Source organism: Puma concolor, chromosome B2 (genome assembly GCF_028749965.1).
Source record: "Puma concolor isolate L17-30 chromosome B2, mPumCon1.1.hap2, whole genome shotgun sequence".
In the NCBI taxonomy this organism is placed as follows: Eukaryota; Metazoa; Chordata; class Mammalia; order Carnivora; family Felidae; genus Puma; species Puma concolor.
Genome location: NC_141671.1, coordinates 22298029 through 22320222, shown reverse-complemented (window position 1 = coordinate 22320222; position 22194 = coordinate 22298029). Strand labels below are relative to the sequence as shown.

The following is a 22194-nucleotide window of genomic DNA, read 5'->3' as shown; positions in this document are numbered from 1 at the left end:
CCCTAAGGCCTTTCTTTGCACAAAGTTCCCTGTATCCTAGTGCTTTTTCCTCAAATGGTATGTGTTTCACAGGGTCATTGTGCTGTTACTGTCCTAGCATTATTATACATTAACCTGGGCTGTCAGCATTGCAGGAAACTTCGTGGTAATGTCAAATGTACAATTAGAAGGGTTGTATAGAAGAAATGATGGATTCTGTCTGTACAGGTGAGACTAATCTGCACAGCAGTTAGCTGACACATCATCTCAGAACATACACTGAACTGTCTTTCTACTTCTATCTTCTGTGTGAATGCTGGTGCCAATTTGATTGCTGTTGTTGTCTGGCTCTCTATCCAAATTTTATATGAGACCCCTCAAGTTCATCAATCCCACTGTCCCATTTTTTTTCTGTCTCAGTCGTAACTCTTGGTCCTTACTCTTACCTACTTCCAAAGGGAGAGAAAAGTGTTTTGTTCTCTGTGGTCTGTCCATAGGGGTAGAAACACTCTGAACCTCCAAATAACTAAGAATGAGGTTACGTGCGCATCTAGTGCTTGGGATGTGACCCGACTTCCTTCCTGCTATTGTTAGGGTTGCAGCCCCCAGACATGCTTGTTAAGTCATTCTCAAAGATAGAGTCATGAGAGATGAGGTCTTCAAGAGCTCAAAACGATAGTCACTGTCTTTGCTGCCTCTTTCCAGCTACTGTCTGGAATTACTGATTGTGGTTCCCCAACCAGCAGGGAGGAAGTCCCAGTGGTGTCCTCCCACCCTAACGCCTCTCAGTCAGGGATGAGAATGACAGGCCACACTATCACTTCCTTGCCATCTGTTTATAGTTCTGTGGCCAATGTAGCCATTGTAGTTCACAGTGGTAGGATAGCAACAAATTGAGGAGAAAGATGCATAGGGTAAGGTTCCTGGTGCAGCTCTACTGCTCTGTGGGGCCAAGGATCAGTTTCTGACATATTGCTTCATGGCACCTGTTATGGTCATGGATGTCACATGACCATCTATTTCCCCACAAGAATGGAGAGAATGACACATAGAGAGGAGTCAGAATTCTACCACCCCTTTCCACAGGCTCAGGGTAGACTGGAATCTCACACAGAATTGTAAATATTCTGGCCAGAAAGAACCTCAGGGCTTCAATACCAAGTGCCTCCTTGTTCAGAGCAACTTGAGCCAGAGAGGCAATGTGTCCTAACCACAGCCACAAAACTGCATGGCAGTTGAACCCAACAGGACCTCCCAGGTCAGCTCTGCTTCCTCTTTTAGCCTAAAAACCATGATGGGTGAGCTCATCCAACTTCAGGTCAAAGATACCACATACAGGGGTGCCTGGGTGGCTCAGTCAGTTAAGCGTCCCACCCTGGATTTCAGCTCAGGTCATGATCTCACAGTTCATGGGTTTGAGCCCTGCACTGGGCTCTAGGCTGCCAGTGCAGAGACAGCTTGGGATTCTGTCTCTCTCCCTCTGTCTCTGCCCCTCCCCTGCTCAAACCCTCTGTCTCTCTCTCTCAAAATAAATAAATAAACTTAAAAAAAAAAAGATACCACACGCAGCAAGATCAGAACCTCTCTTTTATACCAACAACCTCAAAGTGCAAAACATCCTCTTCCTATGCAGCCCTTCTCTTAATGCAATTTGTCCGTATCTTTTCTTGTCCAAGCTCCTATAAAACAAGAGCCTTTGTATGTACAGAAAACCTATGGGGGCTCATTTATAATATCGAGAAGACCAACGTCTCCACAAATGTACTCTGATTGCAGACCTTACCTAGGAATGACATGGTTTCATAAAGCAGTAAAAGCAAGAACATGTTTAGAATACAGATGCCTTGCACTGTGATGTGAACCTTGTTAAGTAATCTAATCACAGTTAGTAAACAAATAACCAGGACAGGGGACACCTGTTGAAAATATGACAGGTCACTTGGGACCCTAAAGCCCTAACGCTTCATGCCAAGCTGCCTGCTTCTTCTGTTCTTTTCTCCACATGTAGAAAAGCTTCCTCAGTGCAGCCGACTTCAGCCATTAGGCAAATTCCCAAATGCCTAAATCCTTCTGCCCCCACTCCACTGGGGTTGACTGGTTTGGGTCCGAATCTGAGGTGGAGGTTATTCCAAAAGGGAAGTACGAGGAGCCTCAGTTTCCCCAGACACTCTAATTTCTAGCCTGACCTACACTGAGTTGTTTGGGATACAAGTAGTGTGGAGAGTGGGCAGGAATATAATTTTTCCACAGTGAACAATAGCCTTCTGCCTCACATTTGGCTTTGGTTTTTGCTAAATTGAAGAGCAATTCTCATGTGAATATATTCATCAAAAAACAAACAAACAAAGACCTGAAGAAAAATCGCCAGTGGCTCTTGGTTTATTTGAGCCAGTGGTTGAACAAAGCACAGGATTACAAGCAAGTATCAAGTGTCCTGATTTTTAATGCATAACTGATCTTACAAGAAAATAGAGGAGGTCTTTAGGAACTAAAACAAAGAGAAATCCTAAAAGCAGAGGAAAGCCAACACTGAAGCCATATCCGCCCTCAGAAAATTTGTCTCCAGGAACTAGAACTCAGGCTTCAGTAGCTGTGTGGGAGTCTGGCAACACAGTCCTATGCTGTACAAGATGGGAAATTGACCCTTACATGAAGCTCAGTCCTTCAAAAAATTACATCCACAATTTTAAAAGTGGATAAGAAAAAAAATGATTTGGCAAATATGGAAGACAAGGAAACTTATCTAACTTACCTGGCCTCTGGAATAATAAGTGTTCCCTTAGAATTAGTAGCTACAGACCAGAGAGCCTATAGGCCTGGGTCCAAATGTATATTACCTTCATGATCCAGGAAACCCCAAGTCTAGAATTTAAATTACAGATGTTTTTTGAACAAACAAAATCTAGAATTTCCCCCAAAAGATTCAGTAAAGGAACTTTCCAAGGGATACTTCAGAAAGAAACACAATGATCTCTCAGAAGTAAGTTTGGAGGGGCACCTAGGTGGCTCAGTCAGTTAAGTGTCTAACATTTGGTTTCAGCTCAGGTCATCTCAGTTCGTGGGTATGAGCCCCACATTGGGATCTCTGCTGGTGGCACAGAGCCTGCTTGGGATTCTTTCTCTCCCTCTCTCTCTCTGCCCCTCCGCCGCTCACACTGTCTCTGTCTTTCTCAAAATAAATAAATAAACTTAAAAAAAAGAAATACTAAAAATACTTAAAAAAAAAAAGTAAGTTCAGATATGCAAGATGGACTAGCAAGAAAAGAGTTGGCAAATTCAAATAAGTGATGAATATAAGGATGATAATAATGTCTAGTTTGAAAAGGGAATATATTTGTTTTCCATTGTTGCATCACAAATTAGTCTAAAACTTAGCAGCTTTGAACAACAGACATTACTGTCTCAGGTTTTCTCTGCAGGAGTTTAGGCATGGTTTCTTTGGGTGTCTCTGACACAGGGTGTCTTAAAAGGCTGATCAAGGTGTTGGTCTGGACTGCAGCCGTCTCAAGGCTTGACTGAGAGAAGATCTGTTCCCAAACTCATATGCGTGTGGCTAGAGTCAGGCCCCAGAAGGTCACTGCAAGCTCACTCACGTGGCTGTTAGCTGGATTCAGGTCCTCAGTGGCTGTTGGCCAGAGGCATCAGTTGCGTGCCACGTGGGCATCTCACAACATGGCGCTGTGCTCCCACAGAGGAAGTGTTCCAAGCAAGAGAGTAAGAGAGGGCAAGAGAGGCAGATTTTTTGGTAGCCTAATTTCAGAAGCAACTTCCCAACACATTCGCGATGCTCTACTGCTTAGAAGCAAGTCACTGGGTCTCTCAGGGGAGAGCTTCACACAAGGGCTTGAATTAGGAGCAGGGTCCACTGGGGGCAGTATTAGAGGCTGCCTACAACAAGCCATAATTCAGCACAAATAATAGCACATGGAGGAGGGGGCTGGTGATGGCATAAAGCATTCTGATGTCCTTATCCTTGTATTTATCAGGGAGAGAGTAAAGACCATGTTTACTTTTGCAAAATGAAAAAGTTCTGTTGTCCTATGGTAGTACAACAATGTGAATATACTTAACACTACTGAACTGTGTGCTTGAAAATGATTAAATGTAATAAATCTAAATGATAAATGATAAATCTAATATCATGTGGTTCTCACCACAATAAAATAAATAAATAAGTAAATAAATAATGCCAAGAGTAAAAGTAAAAAGGAAAAAAAGCTAATATTTAATTTTAAGCTTTATTAAGTGAAATATTCATGTTAGAAATTCAAGGGCAACTATTTAAAAACTAGCCATATAGTATATTACTTTCAAACTTGTAAAAGAAAAAAAAAAAAAACGCTCCAATCAATCCAAAAGAATGTCAGAATGAAGGAGACAAAGTAGCATGGAAGGATCAGGGCATTAAGAAAATCCACATGTAAATGAGAAATAATTACAAATATATCAGAGGTCCTAATATATATAAATTGACTGAGGTAAGCGGATTTGTTTCACAAAAAAGAACACTAGCTTGAACTTAAGAATCAGCTCTCTGAATTTTACACCTACACTACAATCCTAAAGCACACCTAAAACACAGACCTACAGTGAACATCACATTTAATGGTGAAACATTGGAAGAATTTCTTTTAAATCTAAAAATGAGGCAAGCATGCCTACCATCATTATTTCTATTCCACATTGCACTGAAGGCAGTGAGACAAGAAAAATAAAACATTTAAGGATTTGAAAAGAAGAAACAAAGATGTTATTATATGCATACAATAGGACTGTCCAAGCAGAAAAACCTAATCTAAAAATCATTGGAATTAATAAGAGCATTGCTTGAACAATTTCTTTGGGGACCTATGCATGACATTTATTCCAGGAGATAGCTAGCATGCATAGCTTTGGTTAATTCATTTTCACAGCTGTAGAGTATATAATTATTTGTGTAGACTGCAATTGTATCCACTCTCCTTTTGATTAATCTTTTGGTGGCTTCCAATTTTTTATAATTATAAACTGTTGGCAGCATCTATGATTTATGTCTCCTTGTATCAGAAAAGGTTTCCCAGCCCAGGACTTTTTTTTTCCTACCTCTCAGGTTTAAGGCCAGGCAAAGGTATTTAGAATTGCTCTAGGGTTCTTATCTAGGAATGTTTCCCCACAATAACATCTTTCAAATGTTATGTTCTGAAAACATATGAACAGATGCAAGAAAAGGCTGAATAATATCTAAGTGGTTACAGCAATGATGTGGAAGAGAAAGGTGAAGTGTTGAGTCAGGGGTCTACTTAAAACTTTGCTACCATCAGGGGCACCTGGGTGACTCAGTGAGTTAAGCCCCTGACTTTGGCTCAGATCATGATCTCACCAGTTTGTGAGTTCAAGCCCTGAGTTGGGCTCTGTGCTGACAGCTTGGAGCCTGGAGCCTGCTTTGGATTCTGTGACTCCCTCTGTCTCTGCCTCTCCCCTGCTCTCTTTCTCTCTCTCTCTCTTTCTCTCTCTCTCTCTCTTTCAAAAATAAACAAACATTAAAAACAACAACAACAACAACTTCGCTGTGATCAACGTGCTGCATTTAACTTGAGTGTGGGGTGGGTGGGGGGCAGGAAGGCTGTGGGTATACAGCAGGTACTCTATCCTCATTGATTAATCTGAAGTGAGGTTTCCCATCTTATTTTTCCTGTTAGTTTGCTATCTTCCAATATAATTCTTTTATTTTATTTTTAGCAATCTATTTTTAATCCTTTAACCAGGAGGGAAGTCGTAGGATTGTGTTGATTTGGGAAGCAGAGAGATAAGCCCTTTGTTTGCTTAGGAGTTAATTTTGTTGGCAGAAGGGTCAAGCCAAAGGCAGCTGGTTCTTTTCTCCTCCATCATCGACCTGTGAGTGATCATAGTCCTATATCATTCATGCCATGGGATCTTATTCCTAAGGTGGTCTGTGTAACACAAGTGACAAAGTGCTGGAGAAGTGTGGGTTTTCCCACAGAAATATCTCTATCCTTCCCATCAGGGAGAGCTCGATTGCAGAGCTGGGACATCCAGCAGACCTATTCTGGCTCTGTCTCCCAATGTGGGGGACACAGGAAGGAATGGTGAACTGGTTTGGGGAATGAGGAATCCTACTTCCTTGATTTCACTATAAGACCCTCTGGAAGAAACTCTGGTTAGGTACCCACTTCATCTTCTCAGGAAATCTCCATGGCATCTTGAGGAAAGGTTGATTCCATGCCCTAGAGATACTGTGCCTCTTATTCTCTGAAGAAGGAGCCAGTGATCCTCCTTGAACATGTCTTCTTCCTTCAAATGCCTTTCTGTGAGTGAGCCCTTCTCTTCATTCTCAATCAAGGTGGTCACATTTGGAGACAGTGTCACTGAGTGACCCGTTTACCAACCCACTAACAGTGAAGAGGAGGGTCTTTTCACATATTATAGGCTGAATGTTTGTGTCCACCACAAAATTCTTATGTTGAAGCCCTAAACCACAATGTGAAGGTAGTAGGAGGTGGAGCCTGTGGGAAGGTTGGATGAGGTTATGTGAAGGGGGCTCCATGATAGGACTAGTGTCCTTATAAGAGGAAGAGACCAAAGAGAGCTTGCTGTCTACCTCTCTGCCATGCAAGCATACATTGAGAAGGTGGCCATCTGTAATCCAGGAAGAGGGCCCTCACCACAAACCACATCAGCCAGCACCTAGATCTTGGACTTCCAGCTTCAGGAGCTGTGAGAAACATATGTCTGCTGTTTAAACCACCTGAGCTGTGGGATTTTGTTATGGCATCCCGGCAAACTAAGACAACACGTCAGCTCTGTCAATAGGATTGCTTCCTTGAAAAAGTGTAAATTGATTTTTTCCTCTTGTGGGACTGATTGGAGGCAGCATGGACAATTCATTACCACATGTGGGGAGAGCAGTACCCAAGGGGGACAAAAAATGTATCACGTTGATCTCATACCAGACAGCATTAGGGAAACAGATCTCAAGAATGAACACTTGCCCTGCAGGCCTCTGTAGGACAGAGTGTGGCCAAAATTGCCTCAGGGGCCCCAAGGGCAGCATCGGGAAGGAAGGCAGGTGGCAAAGTAAGGAAGCTCCCTGCCACAAATATCTAAGCCTCCCAACCTACACGTTATTACCAACAATTACCACGGCTACCCCTGCACTTCATGGCTCCTAGTACAGTAAAACCGTGGATTGCGAGTAACTTGTTCTGTGAGTGTTCTGCAACATAAGCACATTTTTCTAACAAATTTTAACTTGATAAACAAGTGCGTGTGATGTCTTGCAATACGAGTAGTATGAGACGACAAACATCACATGATCACAACAGAGAAAATGGCTCTTCTTCCCCACTCCCCCTCTTGCTATGGGATTGTGGGTGATTGTCTCCCATGCTCTGATGGTCAGTCTCAGGCTGCGGTGTTTGGCAGAAATCAGTGATTTTTCAGAACGTTGGAAGGTGCCCACAACTGGCACTAGTGTATTTTTTGTCACTTCAAAGCACCTATGGACAGTCCTTTGCTTTTTCATACAAGAGGAAGCTTAGGAATGCTTTGCTTCATTCCTAGGTCAGGCTGCCTGCAGATAGAGATGCTTTCCTCTGCTGCCTTATTGCCAGTTACATTAAATACAGTAGATGACAAGAGTTTATTCATACTGTACTGTAGTCAACATCTGTGCGAGTGTATACAATGGCCCCATGCAGAAAAAGATTCCATTGAGCCAATAGATAGTAGTGATTCTGTTAGTGATAGTGAAAGTTGTCCTACACAATAACCCTTCTCTCTCTTGTCTCCCTCACACCAGCCATTAAGGTTTTCAAAGCTAAGTGCAGGTTAATTTATTTTTCTTTATATTTTGTATTTTTTGCATTATATTACAGTATTGTAATCATTTTTATATGAATATTTTGGTGTTGTAGGATGAACCATCTGAGTTTCCATTATTTCTTATGGGGAAATATCAATATACAGGTGCTTTGGATTACAAGCGTGTTTCTGGAACGAATTATGCTTGCAAACCAAGGTTTTACTGTATTTGAATCATTTCTGAGAAATTCTTCTCATGTCACAGAGGGAGTCTTGTCACAATCTCCAAGGCTGAGCAGGTATAGAAGCTATCGACCCCATATTGGACTACAAGCTCCTTCTCTGATTTCTCCCTGGGGAACAAGTTTCTCTAGCAAGAATTTTCCTTTAACAAGACCTGCTTACATTGCTGGAGAGAATGTAAAATATACAGCCACTACGGAAAACAGCGAAGCTGTTTCTTAGGAAACTAAATATACATTTACCGTATTACTCAGCCATCTCAGTTCCTGGTACATATCCCAGAGAAATGAAAACTATGTCCATATAAACCTGTATGTGACAGATCATAAGAGCTTTATCTGTCATACCCTCAAATTGGCCAAATGTCCTTCAGTAGGTAAATGGTTAACAAACCATAGTGCATCCATACTGTAGAATAGAGCTCAGCAATAAACACAAATTAGCTGTTGGTACACACCACAACCTAGGTGGATTTCAAGGATGCTATGCCAAGTGAAAACAACCAATCTCAAAAGGTTACACACCATATGCATCCATTTGTATGACATTCTCCAGATGACAAAATTATATTGAGGAGAGCAGATTGGTGGTTGCTAAGGGTAAGGAAGGGGATAATTATCAAAGGGAGCCTGAGGAATATCCTTTGTATCTGTGTCTTGATTGGGGTGGTGGTTACACGCGATAAAATTACATAAAACTGCACATGCACATGTGTTTACATGTGTATACACTAGTGCATGTAAAAACTGGTTAAATTATGTAAAATGTTAGCATGGAGGGAAGCAGGTGAAGGATACACAGGACCTCCCTGTACTCTTCTTGCAACTTCCTGTAAATCTATCATTATTGCAAAATAAAAAGTCAAAAAAAAAAGAAAAAAGGCCCAGCTCTAGGTTTGAGCCTAAGTCCCTGCATCTCACTTTCAGCAGTTCTGTCGACAGCACAGGCTCTGAGCCCCACATGCAGGCTCCACGGCCTTGGCCTCTAGGGCATCTGAGAAACTGGCACCAGAAGGAAGTGTAAAGCTTAAAGCATGGGCACCTGGGTGGCTCAGTCCGTTAAGTGTCCGATTCTTGGTTTCAGCTCAGGTCATGATCTCATGGCTCATGGGTTTGAGCCCCGCATCAGGCTCAGTGCTGACAACGCTGAGCCTGCTTGGGATTCTCTGTCTCTCTGTCTCTCCCTCTCTCTCTGCTCCTCCCCCACTGGTGTTCTCTCTCTCTCTCTCTCTCCCTCTCAAAATAAATAAATAAACTTAAAAATTTTTTAAAAAGAAAGCTTTAAGTGGTGCCAAGTTTTTCCTTCTACAGATGAGGAAAGAGAGGCTCAGTAAGATGGCTGGCTGTCACCTTGACTTAAATTCTGAGTTAAGTAGAAGTAGCTATTCCTATTACTTCTAGAAAGAGTCCTCTAAAATGGTTAGCCTAGAAGACCACAGTGACACACAGTTGCGGTTTTTGTTCTTGTGGAGTGTGGGATGGTGGGAGGAGAGTATTTAAGGACTGCAAAGGACAAACTGGTTTTGGGTCAAACTGGACATCAGCAGTACAGTTATTCAATTCCACATGATGGGAAGATGTTTGGCAAAGTCTGAGAAAGGGTGAGAACTCAGAGCTTACATGCAAGATGCAGGCCAGTGATGACGGTGCAGTCTTCTTAACCCCAACAACCACAGAAGCATGTGCTTCACTGGGGCACTTGAGTGGCTCAGTTAGTTAAGTGTCTAACTCTTGATTTTGTCTCAGGTCATGATCTCATGGTCTTGTGCTGACAGTGTAGAGCCTGCTTGGGATTCTCTCTCTTCTTCTCTCTCTGCCCCTCCCTGGCTCATGTTCTCTCTCTCCCAAAATTTAAAAAAAAAAAAAAAACAAAAAAAAAAAAACAGAAACGTGTGCTTCACTAAGGTTGGCACCTTCTTGGGAAATACATAGGAAGAAAGTAGAAATCCACCTTTCCAGTGCCTTTCTAAACAAGAGAAGAAAGAAAGTTAAGTATTCTGGCCTTTTCAGGATCCTTCCAGAGGTGAATCTAGGAACTTTAAGATCTGTGTATGTTCCTACAAACACCACCCACCTCTGACCTCAAGTCTTCGAAGAATCTGAACTGACTGCATATATAACATTCAAGGTGAACGCCACAAGTGAAGAACTTCCCTGATTTCACAAAGGGCTTTGTTGGCAAATGTGAAGCTCCCAGAAATTACATGCTTTTGAGGCCTTCAGAGTTTTTGTGTGTGTTTTTCTCTCTGCCCAAGTTTCTTGGAAAAGAGTACCTGTGTATAGACAGTCTCTCTGGGTTCATACTGCAGCCCCTTTCAGGTGTGTGACCCTAGACACTTTCCTTAAGCCCTCCTTGCCTCAGTTTCCTAGACTCTAAAATGCAGATAATAATACTATTTCTCTCTTAAGGCTTTTGAAAGTATTCAAGCTAATACACACATAGTGCTTCGAATAGCACCTGTCTGTGGTCAGAGCTACAAAAGTGACCGCTGATTTCATTCTCCTGCGTCCCCTGCAGATGGCAAGTCTGAGCGCTGGCATCATCTCCATTTGGTGGCCATCTCTGACCACTCACACTGGATCACGCACACCCCCCTTGTTCTTTGTTGCACCTTGTAGCTATGCTGTGTGGAGATTGTCTATTCACCTTTCCTTTCTCCTTCTACACTCTGTGTTCCAGAAAGTCAGGGGTTATGCCTAAAACTAACTCATCTTTGTATCTTGCACAGTGCTCAGCCCATGGTAGGAGCTTCAAACATGTTCGGGATTGGATCAATAGACTGGTATTAGGTTTCTTGTCTCCCCTGTTGATGTAGCATCTCCTACTCTATTTTCTGGTCACCCACAAAAAATAGGAAGAGTCCAAATGCTGGCAGGCTCTGATTGGTTGGTCTGACTTCAAGTGTGTGTCCCAAACACAATCTCACCAGAAGAACGTTGACCGCCCCCCCTCATTCCCCAGTCTGAGTACTGAGAACTATAGGGGAAAGTGATCTTTATGTCCACTTGTATTAGGAGAAGACAAATTAAGATTGAGACTTCTTAAAACAGAAATGTTTTAGGAAAACATCTGAGGAGATAAAGGAGCAGGCAGACCATTTCCAAAATCACTTCAATCCCTTACTTACCCCTGTCTGATTGTTTTTCAACGTTCCTTTATTCACTCAACAAACAATTATCCAATACCTATTACATAGTGCAAATCAGACAAACAAGATATTGTCGGAGTGTGGAATTCAGAAATAGTAAAGGGACTGTATGTTGTTGTTATTGTTGTTGTTATTGTTGTTGTTGTTGTTCATTCTCAAATTCTTATGGAAATATTTTCTGGAGAGTTTATAGCTTAAACCTTACCTCTCTTCTGAAAATGAAAAAGTTTTTATTTCTTGGTAGCCTGTACTTGTGCCTGTGTTCAGGAACAGAGGCAGCCTCTTAAGAAGAAAAAAAATTCAATAAAAAGTAGATGTACCCAGGAACTTTGGTGGCTCAATCAGTTAAGTGTCTGACTCTTGACTTCAGCTCAGGTCATGGATCTCATGGTTAGCGGGTTCGAACCCTGCATTGGGCTCTGCACTGGCAGAGCAGAGCCTGCTTGGGATTCTCTCTCTCTCACTCTGCCCCTCCCCCACTCATACTCACCCTGCTCTCTCTCTCTCTCTCTCTCTCTCTCTCTCTCCCTCTCTCTTTCTCAAAATAGATAAACTTAAAAAAAAAAGTAGATGGACATGTTGACATTCCATCCCCAAAGGTCATGGAGGTTTATGGAGAGATACCAAACACATACAACACGACACATTCTGCCGACAATGACACCCAAAGCTTCTGAGCCCCACCATGGTGGACCTTGGTCACCTTTGTGGACACAAAGGGTACAGGAAAGTAAAGCCAATTAGGCCACAAAAGACACAATTAATCTTAATTATATACTTAATTAAGGCCAGAATGTCTTTTATTTTCAATCACAAACTTTTAGTATTTTTTAAGTGTATTTATTTATTTATTTTGAGAAGGTGGGCGGTGCTTATGGGAAGAGCAGAGAGAGAGACAAAGAGAGGATCCCAAGCAGGCTCTGAGCTGTCAGTGCAGAGCTTGATGTAGGGCTCAAACCCACAAACCATGAGATCATGACCTGAGCAGAAATGAAGAGTTGGACTCTTAAACGACTGAGCCATCCAGACACCCCAAGTTTTTAGTATTTTTTAATTTCAGGGATTGCTTGGATCCCTACGCACAAGTGATTGCTCCCCCCTCAGCACAGAGGTCTGAGTGAGCCCTGTAGACAGCCCACTGGTCCTGGATGGCCAGCTTCTCTGAGCCCACACTTTCTCTTCCCCTTACATGTCCCCCACCCTATGCCCACTCTCTCCCAACAGCCCTCAATGTCCACCTTTTTACCTCTATCCTCTTGGTCTCTGGACCCCATCTCAAACCTTTCCATGCCTGGGTTAGTGTTTGGCATTGAGTCCATGTTCCTGAAATGAAACAGAAAAAAATTCTCTTAAGGGGCTGTTCCAAGAATTCTAACTAAGCCTTTCTTGAACGAATTCCTTTACAAGCCACTGGGGTGGCTACTGAAGCCCTGGAGCGCCTGGTGTGCTTCCAGACCCTCAGCATGGAGACAATGGGAAATATTTTGTCTAGAGAAAGAAGTTAGAGAGAGGAAGACAGGTAGAGGGGAGCCAGGAATATGGTGAAACACCCTCCGCCCCCTCCCCCCCCCCCCGGCTTCTTCATACAATCTATAAATTTGTGAAAAGTTTTGTGAGGAGATTTCTTAGGAAATCTGTGAAGTGATTAAATTTTCAGCCTGGAATAATAGCACAATAGATCTAGAAGCCCACCCATGCCATCCCAAGCTCAGGGAATGAGCACACAACTTAGTGTGGCTTATGACCATGGTTTTCACAAGTCGCTGAACAATAGAATCACCTGCGGAGTATATACGAATCTTGAGGCCCAGACAGTATCCAGAACATCTGAGGCAGGACCCAGGCATCAGTAATTTTACAGAGCTCCCCAGGTGACTCCAATGTGCAGCCAAGTTTAAGAACAAGGGACAAAGAACATCTCCAACCTCTAACCGTGTTCAGTGTGATCCTATTTATATCTCAACGGCTGAGAGGCTCTAGCTGACATCTAGGTTTTGTTTCAGAAATATCTATTGAACTTTACTAAATTATTTTAAACCCTAGAGTGCTCTTAACGTGACAAAGAAAATTTTAAAAAGAAGTTAGTTTCATTTTGAATTGTCACAAGAAGTATAGTCAATGTTGCCCTAACAGAATCCATTCTTTTTTGCCCAATGATTGAAAATCTACTATGTAGTTACCACTGGCCTAGATGCTTTACATGAATTATTTTTAGTTTTTTAAATGTTTATTTATTTATTTTGAGAGAGAGAGAGAGAGAGAGATCAGGAGAAGGGCAGAGAGAGAGGGAGACAGAATCCCAAGCAGACTCTATGCTGTCAACACAGAGCCTGACTTGGGGCTTGAACCCATGAACCATGAGATTATGACCTGAGGTGAAGTTGGACCTTCAACCAACTGAGCCATCCAGGCACCCCTTGGATTGCTTAATTCCTACAAAAACCTTCTAACACCTCTGTTTTTTCATCTGTGCTTTCCCAGAGTCCTTTGGGTTGGGAAACAGCCACCCAGCTTTGCAGAGTAACAGTGAGCTAGGCAATCCTAGCAAACAATCCTTGCAAGGAAGTCTAGCCAGCAAGCCTAGCAAAACTGAGGACTTGGGTCTGCCTTGCCTTGTCCCTCCTCATGATCAACCTGAGACACAAGAGGAGCAGTCTTGATGCATGTATCTGGGTTCATTCCACTTCTGTCCAGAGCTCTGTTTCCTTCTCTGAGTCAGTTGACCTCTCTTGCTGTTTGTCTATCACACAGCTGTGTGAGAGCAGAGCCACAGCAGGCTGAGTCTGGAGACTGGAGTCCATCACTTTGCTGCCCTAGATCTCAGCCTCTTCATCACAAAATGGAGATATTAATACCTGATGTCCTGGCCACCCACAAGACAGGGGCCAGAGTCAATGATTCATATATATCTTAGAACCTCCTGGTACTTTGGGTGCAAGTCCAGTTCTATAAATAAGCAGACAGGGATGATGTCAGATGTTCCCTCTCACCCAGTTTACTGGCCCCTACTCACTTATGCTTCATATTCCACAGCACCAGATGCCAAGGACAAAGTCCTTAGCTTTTTCCCAGTTCATGATTTCCAGAAGCAGGAGGGAATTCCTTTTCAGCGTGCCCAGCATTTGAAGAATAGTCCCAGAGTTTATCTTCAAAGCCACACACACCATCAAGTAAACCACCTGTACATCATAACCCAGCCCTTGTGCCCTGTCAGAAAATAGAGAGATTTGCAGGAAATGCAGAAGTGAAATATGACAGGTATATCCTGATTGTGTCTCAGTGTCACCAAACAGCCATGGTTTCTGACATACCTAAGCCAAAGAGTATGAAACCACATGTGTGCTCCTTCCTGGGAAAGAAGTTTACCTGCTGGTGAAATGTAAATCCTCACCCTCGAAGTGTAGTGGAGACTCATGCTCTGAAGTCTAATTTTCCATTAAAAGGAAAAAAAAGACATTTTAGCTTTTCTCCATTTTTCTATCCCATATGGATTGACTACAGATTAGCAACAGAAAGTTAAATAATTTTAAATACTAAATAGAATACACAAGTTCCTTGGATGCTTCTAGACTTGGGGGAGCCTACTCAATCAACATCAACAGTAGGGCTCTGGGTAAACTGGCCTAGTCAAACACAGTTTGAATACACCATCTGCCTATCCAAGATAAAACGAGAAGTCAGATCATACATCTGACTTTGGCTGTGTGAGTCAATTCCCAAGGAAATACCTCCAAAGAGACTGGAACATGGTGGGACTGCTATTATTTGAATTAATGGCCCATTGGGGGGCATCCCTGTGCTGTCCTAGAGTAACAAGATTTGAAAGGCAGAAATAAAAAGATATCAGGAAATAACAGAGCAACATAGCTAAAATACATTTGCCACATTATAAGTCACTTCTCTATCTTCAAAGGCAGAGAGGGAGTCTGAGGGAAGGGGTAGAAGGAACGTACCACAGTGGCATCAAGGACGAAAAGAGGAAAGTTAATTTTATGTTGCCATGGTAATGAATTTCCAGCAAAGACATCTCACTTACACATGAAGCCTTACACACCATCCTTTTTTTAGGGATCCACAGTGACCCTTGACAGTTGTCCTGCGAATCACACAAACAAATTAAAATACCCCAATCAAAAAGGGCAGACTTCCAGATCCATGCACAAGTAGGCCTGTATAAGATACAGAATACAAATTTGCAGAATTGGTAATCATGTAACTTAAAGGAAGAAATCAAAAGCAAGGCCTATTTGTTGTTCGGAGTTTTTTGGGGGAAAAGAATTCTGAAAGATGGCAGAGGAATGAATATTGTCTACTATTTGGCCTGGGATTAGATTTTAGACCACACTCTGAAACTCCATCCTAAGTGCCAAAGCAAAATTCTTATCATGATGATGATAAAGTTAATGTACTAACACCTTCCAAGAGAAACTTCCAGGTATGGGGAGAGGTTTGATATCACTGGCCTTACAACTCAGTCTTCCCAAGTAATTGCTGGCACCCACCAAGCCTGGAAATAAATGCTCAACTTCCCTTCTGTTATCATCAAACTAACTGACTTTCTGTCCTTCCCATCTATTTATCCAACCATCTGATATTCTGAGACATGCCTACTAGACTAGATTCTGGTTATGTGGTGATGAGTAAACAAAGCCTAGCTCCTGACCACTCACAGCTTATACCCTAGTGCAATCTACTAGAGTGCAAACTAGTAATAATTCCCACACTCACGATGATAAAAATATACACAGGGTACCATGGGAGACCAGGGGAAGGACAGGTGAGAAAACCCCAGTTGGAATCCTGGGGAGGGGGTAGTTGAGCCAGACTGTGAAGGTGTAGAAAACAAAACAAAACAAAAAGTAGGGGAGGCAATCAAAGTTTTCCTATGTGGGGTCTAAACTTCTCACAAGACATTTACTGGAAATTGGCCAAATTGATTTTTATACTGCAGATAGAGGGAAACATGCTTTCGGAAAACAGAGAATAAAAGTAAGAGTGATTTTTCAGTAAAAACTGAGTTAGCACCTTCCATTGGAGGTGCATATCAGATATGACGGGAAGGGGAGGAGTAATCAAAATGCAAGGGAGGCGAATATGATATAATAATATACAATAGAAAGGTCCTGCCCTCGAAGATCTGACATTGGTTGAGGAAGCAAGACATTATCATATAAAGCATTGAGTAACTATGCAATGTAGCCCATGTTACATGCTAAATAATCAGCATAGATCATAAATTCATAGGAATAAAAAGAAAGAAGCTGATGGAATGAGGTAATATATTTCCCAAAGAGGCCAGGGTTTGGATAGAAGGGAGAGAAACCATTGCAGGTAAGGAAACCACGGATCATATCATGTCACCCTCTCCTTCTACAATCATCAATGGCTCCCCAAACATAGTTAATGGCTCACTCTTTGGGCTTCCATAGGCCAGGACATCCCTACTCATATACTCCTGAAAACTAAGATGGCTTCTTTGAATCTCTATATCCCAAGCATTAAGCACAGTGCCTGCCACTGGTAGGGGGTTCAATATATCCACCCCAGAAACATATGGAGCCAGTCAGAGATATTTGAATCCCAAGTTACTTTGGACCATATAAGAACAAGAAGGATTGTGAAGGCACAATTTGAAGGGCTATTGAGGGTTCCAGCAATACAACACAAAAGGCCCCCCATGATGATGAATTCTATGCATCCACTTGGCTAGGCTCTGATGCCCATTTGTTTGGTCAAGGTGTTGCAGTGAAGATCGGGGCACCTGGATGGCTCAGTCGGTTAAGCATCCAACTCTTTATATCGGCTCAGGCCGTGATCTCATGGTTGTGAGATCGAGCCCCACATCGGGCTCTGCACTGAGCATGGAGCCTGCTTGGGATTCTCTCTCCCTCTCCCTCTGCCCTCCCCTGTTTGTTCATGTGTGTGTGCAAGTGCTCTCTCTCTAAATAAAAAAATGAACTTAAAAAATAAAAGATGTTCCCTTGAAGATATTTGTGGATGTGATTAACATTTATAATCAATAAACTTTGAGTAACGCTGGTTATCCTCGCTAATGTGGGTGAGACTCATCCAATCCTTTGATGGCCTTAAGAGAAAATTCTGAAGTTTCCAGAAGAAGCAGCAATTCAGTTGCAAGGCTGCACCATAGAAATGCAACCTGAGTTTCTAGCCTGCTGTCCTGCCCTGCAGATTTCAGACTGGTTAGCCCACATCCACTCATAGTCACACAAGGAAGAGAGAGACAGAGAGAGACAGAGATAGAGAGAGAGAGATTACCTTCGTGCAGCAGGAAGAACATGGATAAGCCTAGAGATTGACTTGGCAGAGACATGGGAAGGCCAGTGGAGGTGAGGCTTGAGCTGGCACTGCCATAAGAGCAGAAGAGCCAGTGCTTCACCCAGTTTTTTAAAAATTTTTATTCATTCTTTTTGAGAGAGAGAGAGAAGTAGTGGGGAAGGGACAGAGAGACAGACACAGAATCTGAAGCAGGCTCCGGCCTCTCTGAGCTGTCAGCCCAGAGCCTGACATGGGGTTTGAACTCACAAACCACAAGATCATGACCTGAGCCCAAGTTTGATGCTCAGCCGACTGAGCCACCCAGACGCCCCAGTGCTTCACCCATTTTGCAACAGTTTGTAAAACCCAAGCAATCAAAATGTAAAGGCATGCGTGTGCACGTGTGCATACACACACACACATGCACACACACACACACAAACACACGCACATAAATGTGTATAAAACTGGTACAGTCTGAATAAACTCTGTTCATGGTACCAGTGTCAGAGTCCTGGTTCTGATGTTGTACTATATTATATGTAAGATGTTGTGATGGGGGAAAGCAGAATGAAGGGTGAGTGAAACTTCTCAGTATCTTTTTGCAACATTTTGTGAGAATACAATTATTCAAAATATAAAGTAAAAAGTAACCCTCAAGCAGAGCTATGAGATATTTAAAAAATAGTAGCATGAGATTTGGCCCCTCTGGTAACCCTCAAAGCACCCAGCAATACGGGCTGCTGCCTGCCAGGTGACACCCATGAACTCCAGGACTCAGCAACCGATGCCTGAGAACAAAGCAGCAAGGAACCCACCAGAGGGCACTACCCGCCCCCAGACCCATCAAGCTTGCATCCCCACCACCCTCCAGTAAGGAACTACATTTACAGAGTCTGTGCTGTTGGGTTTAGTGTTCTATCCTGATTCTAGCTGAGGCCTGGCACTGACGAGAAACTACTAAGGCGAGCTTGTCCTCTCCTGGACCATCCAATTCTGGCCCAGACCAGGCGAACGCAGGCCACCAACAGAGATTAAGGCACAAAAATTGTTCTGGAGCTGAGATTTGTTAAGACCCTACTCACACTTAGTCCCACCTGTTTATCTAATTCTATTCTACTCTATGGATGAGCAAGAAAACAGCTCCAGGACCACTGCCTTTAATATGCAAGGCAGATGTAGCCAGCTGCTTTCCCGAAGCCTCTTCCTCACCCCCAGCACCATTTGCTTTCAGCTGTTTAGAGGAGCCTGCCTTCCATATGCACACGTGTCCCAGAGGCCAGGGACAGCAGAGGCAGTTTGGGGCATCCTGGGCTCACTCCCTGCAACTACCATCCTCCACCTTGGGCAGAACCCATAGATGTCAACAAAACAGACAGAAGGGGGTTATAACACAGAGGCTAAGGAAAAAAATATTCAAAATGAAAAGATTGTATATTTCACGATGAAGCTTTGGCTTTTTCCTCAGCTCATTTGCCATTCTACAATGAAGTGTCTAGAGGAAACATTTATCTCTGCCCTCATAGCCCGGGAACACCAACTCTCATTAACTTTCCAATTTCATTCTTTCAGAAGATCCAAGTTCAGATAATCCAATTTATATGTATTAAAAATTACTTGAGGCAAGTGTCCAAGGGACTCTCTCCTCTCACCACCACCACCCCGCCCCCAGCAGTTTTCAAATTACATAAGAAGAACTACTTAAAAAATGCAATCCGCCATCTTTTATTTTGGTAGGCGATTCCGAGCCACTTGCCTGGTAAGTGACAAAGAAGTTCTTGAAAATAGAGGTTCTCCACCACAGGCGAATTTGTCCTCCAGGACACATTTTGGCAATGTCTGGAGACATCTTTGGATGTCACAATTGGATTTAGGGGTAGGGGGTGCTGCTGGTATCTGGGGGGTCAAGGCCAAAGATGTGGCTAACATCCTACAATGCACGGGACAACTCCCACAAAAAAGGGTTATCTGACCGAAAAAGTCAGTAGTGCCAAGGTTGAGAAAACCTGTCTTAGAGTTCTCTACAAGTTGACTACATACAACATTTATCATTCAATTCATCAAACAATCACTTGGAACTTAGCATAACCTCAAAGCATTGTGCTAGACCCTGAGGCTGTGAGCCTGCCTTACAGCATCTAGTAGAGGGACGGCAAAGGTACAAAGAAAATACAAGGCAATATAGAGCCTGAGTGAAAACACAAATCTGCAGAGGGAAGGCTAGCCTCTGAGGATGAGACTGGGGGACAGGAGGAATTGATGTCACTTTTCCCAAGACAACTACAAACTGCATGTTCACTCTCAAATATAAAATTCAATCACAAATATAGAATAAAAATAACCGCTAGGAAAGATCACCAAACCCCTAAGAGATTTTGAAGCAATCTGTCTTTTTTTTTAAGTTTGTTTATTTTGAAAGAGAGAGAGAGAGAGCTGAAGGGGCAGAGAGTGAAGGAGAGAGAATCCCAAGCAGGCTCTGCACCATCAGCACATAGCCGGATATAGGGCTTGAACTCATAAACCAGGAGAGCATGACCTGACCTGAAAGAGTCAAAAGCTTAACCAACTGAGCCATCCAGGTGCCCCTGAAGCAATCTATTTTAATGTTTTTATGTATTTCTTTGTGACTTTGTTCCCTATTAAGATTATTCTCCTGGGCACGTCTAGATAGCTAAGTCAGTGAAGTTATTCAACTCTTGATTTCAGCTTAGATCATGATCTCACAGTTCGTGGGATGGATCCCCATGGCCCTGGCCCCTAGGGCATCTGAGAAACTGGCACCAGAAGGAAGTGTAAAGCTTAAAGCGAGGGTGCCTGGGTGCCTTAGTTGGTTAAGCGTCATGATCTTGGTTTTGACTCAGGTCATGATCTCACAGTTCGTGGGTTTGAGCCTGGCATCAGGCTCTGTGGTTACAGTGCTGAACCTGCTTGGGCCTCTCTCTCTCTCTCTCTCTCTCTGCCCCTCACCCCCCAAAGAAATACAATTTTTTTAAGATTATTTTTCTAACAATATTTTTCCAGTATCAAGATGTTTTATTCCTTCTCCTGCCCTTTGTTTATTTTTTCTATCTAAACCTTTAAAACATCAGTAAACATTCAGGTGCACTTTCCTAACTGTCTGTTCATTGGCCTCTTTTTTTCAATACTGAGTGCCAAATACTGAGCAGGGACGATTGTCTCCATACCTCCTTCTCCCATTCCCCAAGCTGAAAGAATCCCAGGACCACACAAAGGTGCTTATGAAGGAGTAAAATGAGCAAGACAGAATGGTCTTTCCTCAGGAAAATGGGTGGCCAGATCAAAGAGGGTTTGATCAAACAGAAGTGCACCTTAGATTAGATTTGTAAGGCAAAATAGCCTAGTGATCATTTCCACAGCAGATACCACAGACAATCACATATCTTCCAGGTCAGCAGTGTGGATGATAAAACTGTCTGGAACACCATCATTGACAAATGTGAGCTCATAGCTAAGCTGAAATTAAAACCAGTTATGAAACAGAATTATCACATACCATATGCCTGCACACAAAATATTCCAGGCCATCTTACAAATTAAATCATTAACATACATCTTTGAGGCTCTACTTCATGAATACTTCTGCACAATACTGGGCTGTAATTTTTTGTTTGTTGTTAAGTCTGGGCTTGAATCTTGACTCTACCCACATGATAGAGTGGGACCTGGATAAGTTCATAGAACCTCTCTGAGTCTATATTTTCCCATCTGTGAAATGAGGAAAATCATAGTTCTCTCTCAAGATTGTTGTTTATTCAATTGGTCTAAGTCCTATCAGGAAAATACAGATCATGTCAGTAATTTTCACTGGGACAGCGAGGAAGCAGCAACCACCAGGAGGGTTGGGAGAGCAGGGGGCAGAAGTTGGAGTTGCCAGAACCTGGAAGCTGCAAAGAAGGACGCTGTGAAGCTGAGGCACAGATTGCTGGGGAAAGGGAGACAGTTTCTGCAGCAGAAACTATTGTAGCAGAAGCTTAGGAACCCACAGAGATGAGCCTCAGCTCATTCTGGGAAGGTGTAGAAGACAGCTGGACACTGGAACCTATTGCCACTGCCAGGGTGACAGGCCATTTCCAGGTGACATTCTTAGGAACTAACAAGTACGCAAGAAGGAGCAGATTCCTTCCCTCACTCAGCCTCAGTCTCCCTCCGGCACTTCTGCTGGTGGGTGGCAAAGGAAAAGCATAATTACAGAGAGCCCTGGTTTACGCAGCACAGTTTGGAAGACTGGATCTGGAGCTGAGGAAGAACAGCTTAACTCATGGCCCATTCAATCCATTTGTTCCCTATAGGTACAGGGTGTTTTCCATGCAGCCGACTGCAGGGCTCTGCTCTACACACTAGGGAGTCGGGAGGATGAAACAGAAAACTCTTGTAAAGTGCACAACTCGTTGACCATTACAACTTAGACTCTCAGTTAAAATCAGTTCTCTCTCTCAGGCCCAGTGGGAAACAAAAAGAAAGGACATAGAAACCAAAACAAAACAAAAACCCAGCTCCTTTCTTTCAGGAGCTTCCAAGTTTAGATTGAGTGCTGTAGGATGAATCCAAGAGCAGATTACAAAGTAATATGTGTTGGTACATTTTGAAATAATATTTCAGACAACTGTTTTAAGAATTTGGAGAAGCCAAAAAATATTTGGGGGATGGTTAGGGAAATGCTCACAAAAAAGATGGGAATGAGCAAGTCCTCAGTATTTAGACAACAGCAAAAAGGGTGAGACCATTAC

At 42.9% G+C, this 22194-nt stretch overlaps 1 protein-coding gene across 4 annotated transcripts in view; it reads left to right on the top strand.

Moving 5' to 3' along the window:
- LY86 (lymphocyte antigen 86) overlaps positions 1 to 22194 on the top strand; it is a 61839-nt gene that overhangs the window by 10798 nt on the left and 28847 nt on the right. The gene's annotated exons all lie outside the window — the stretch shown is intronic.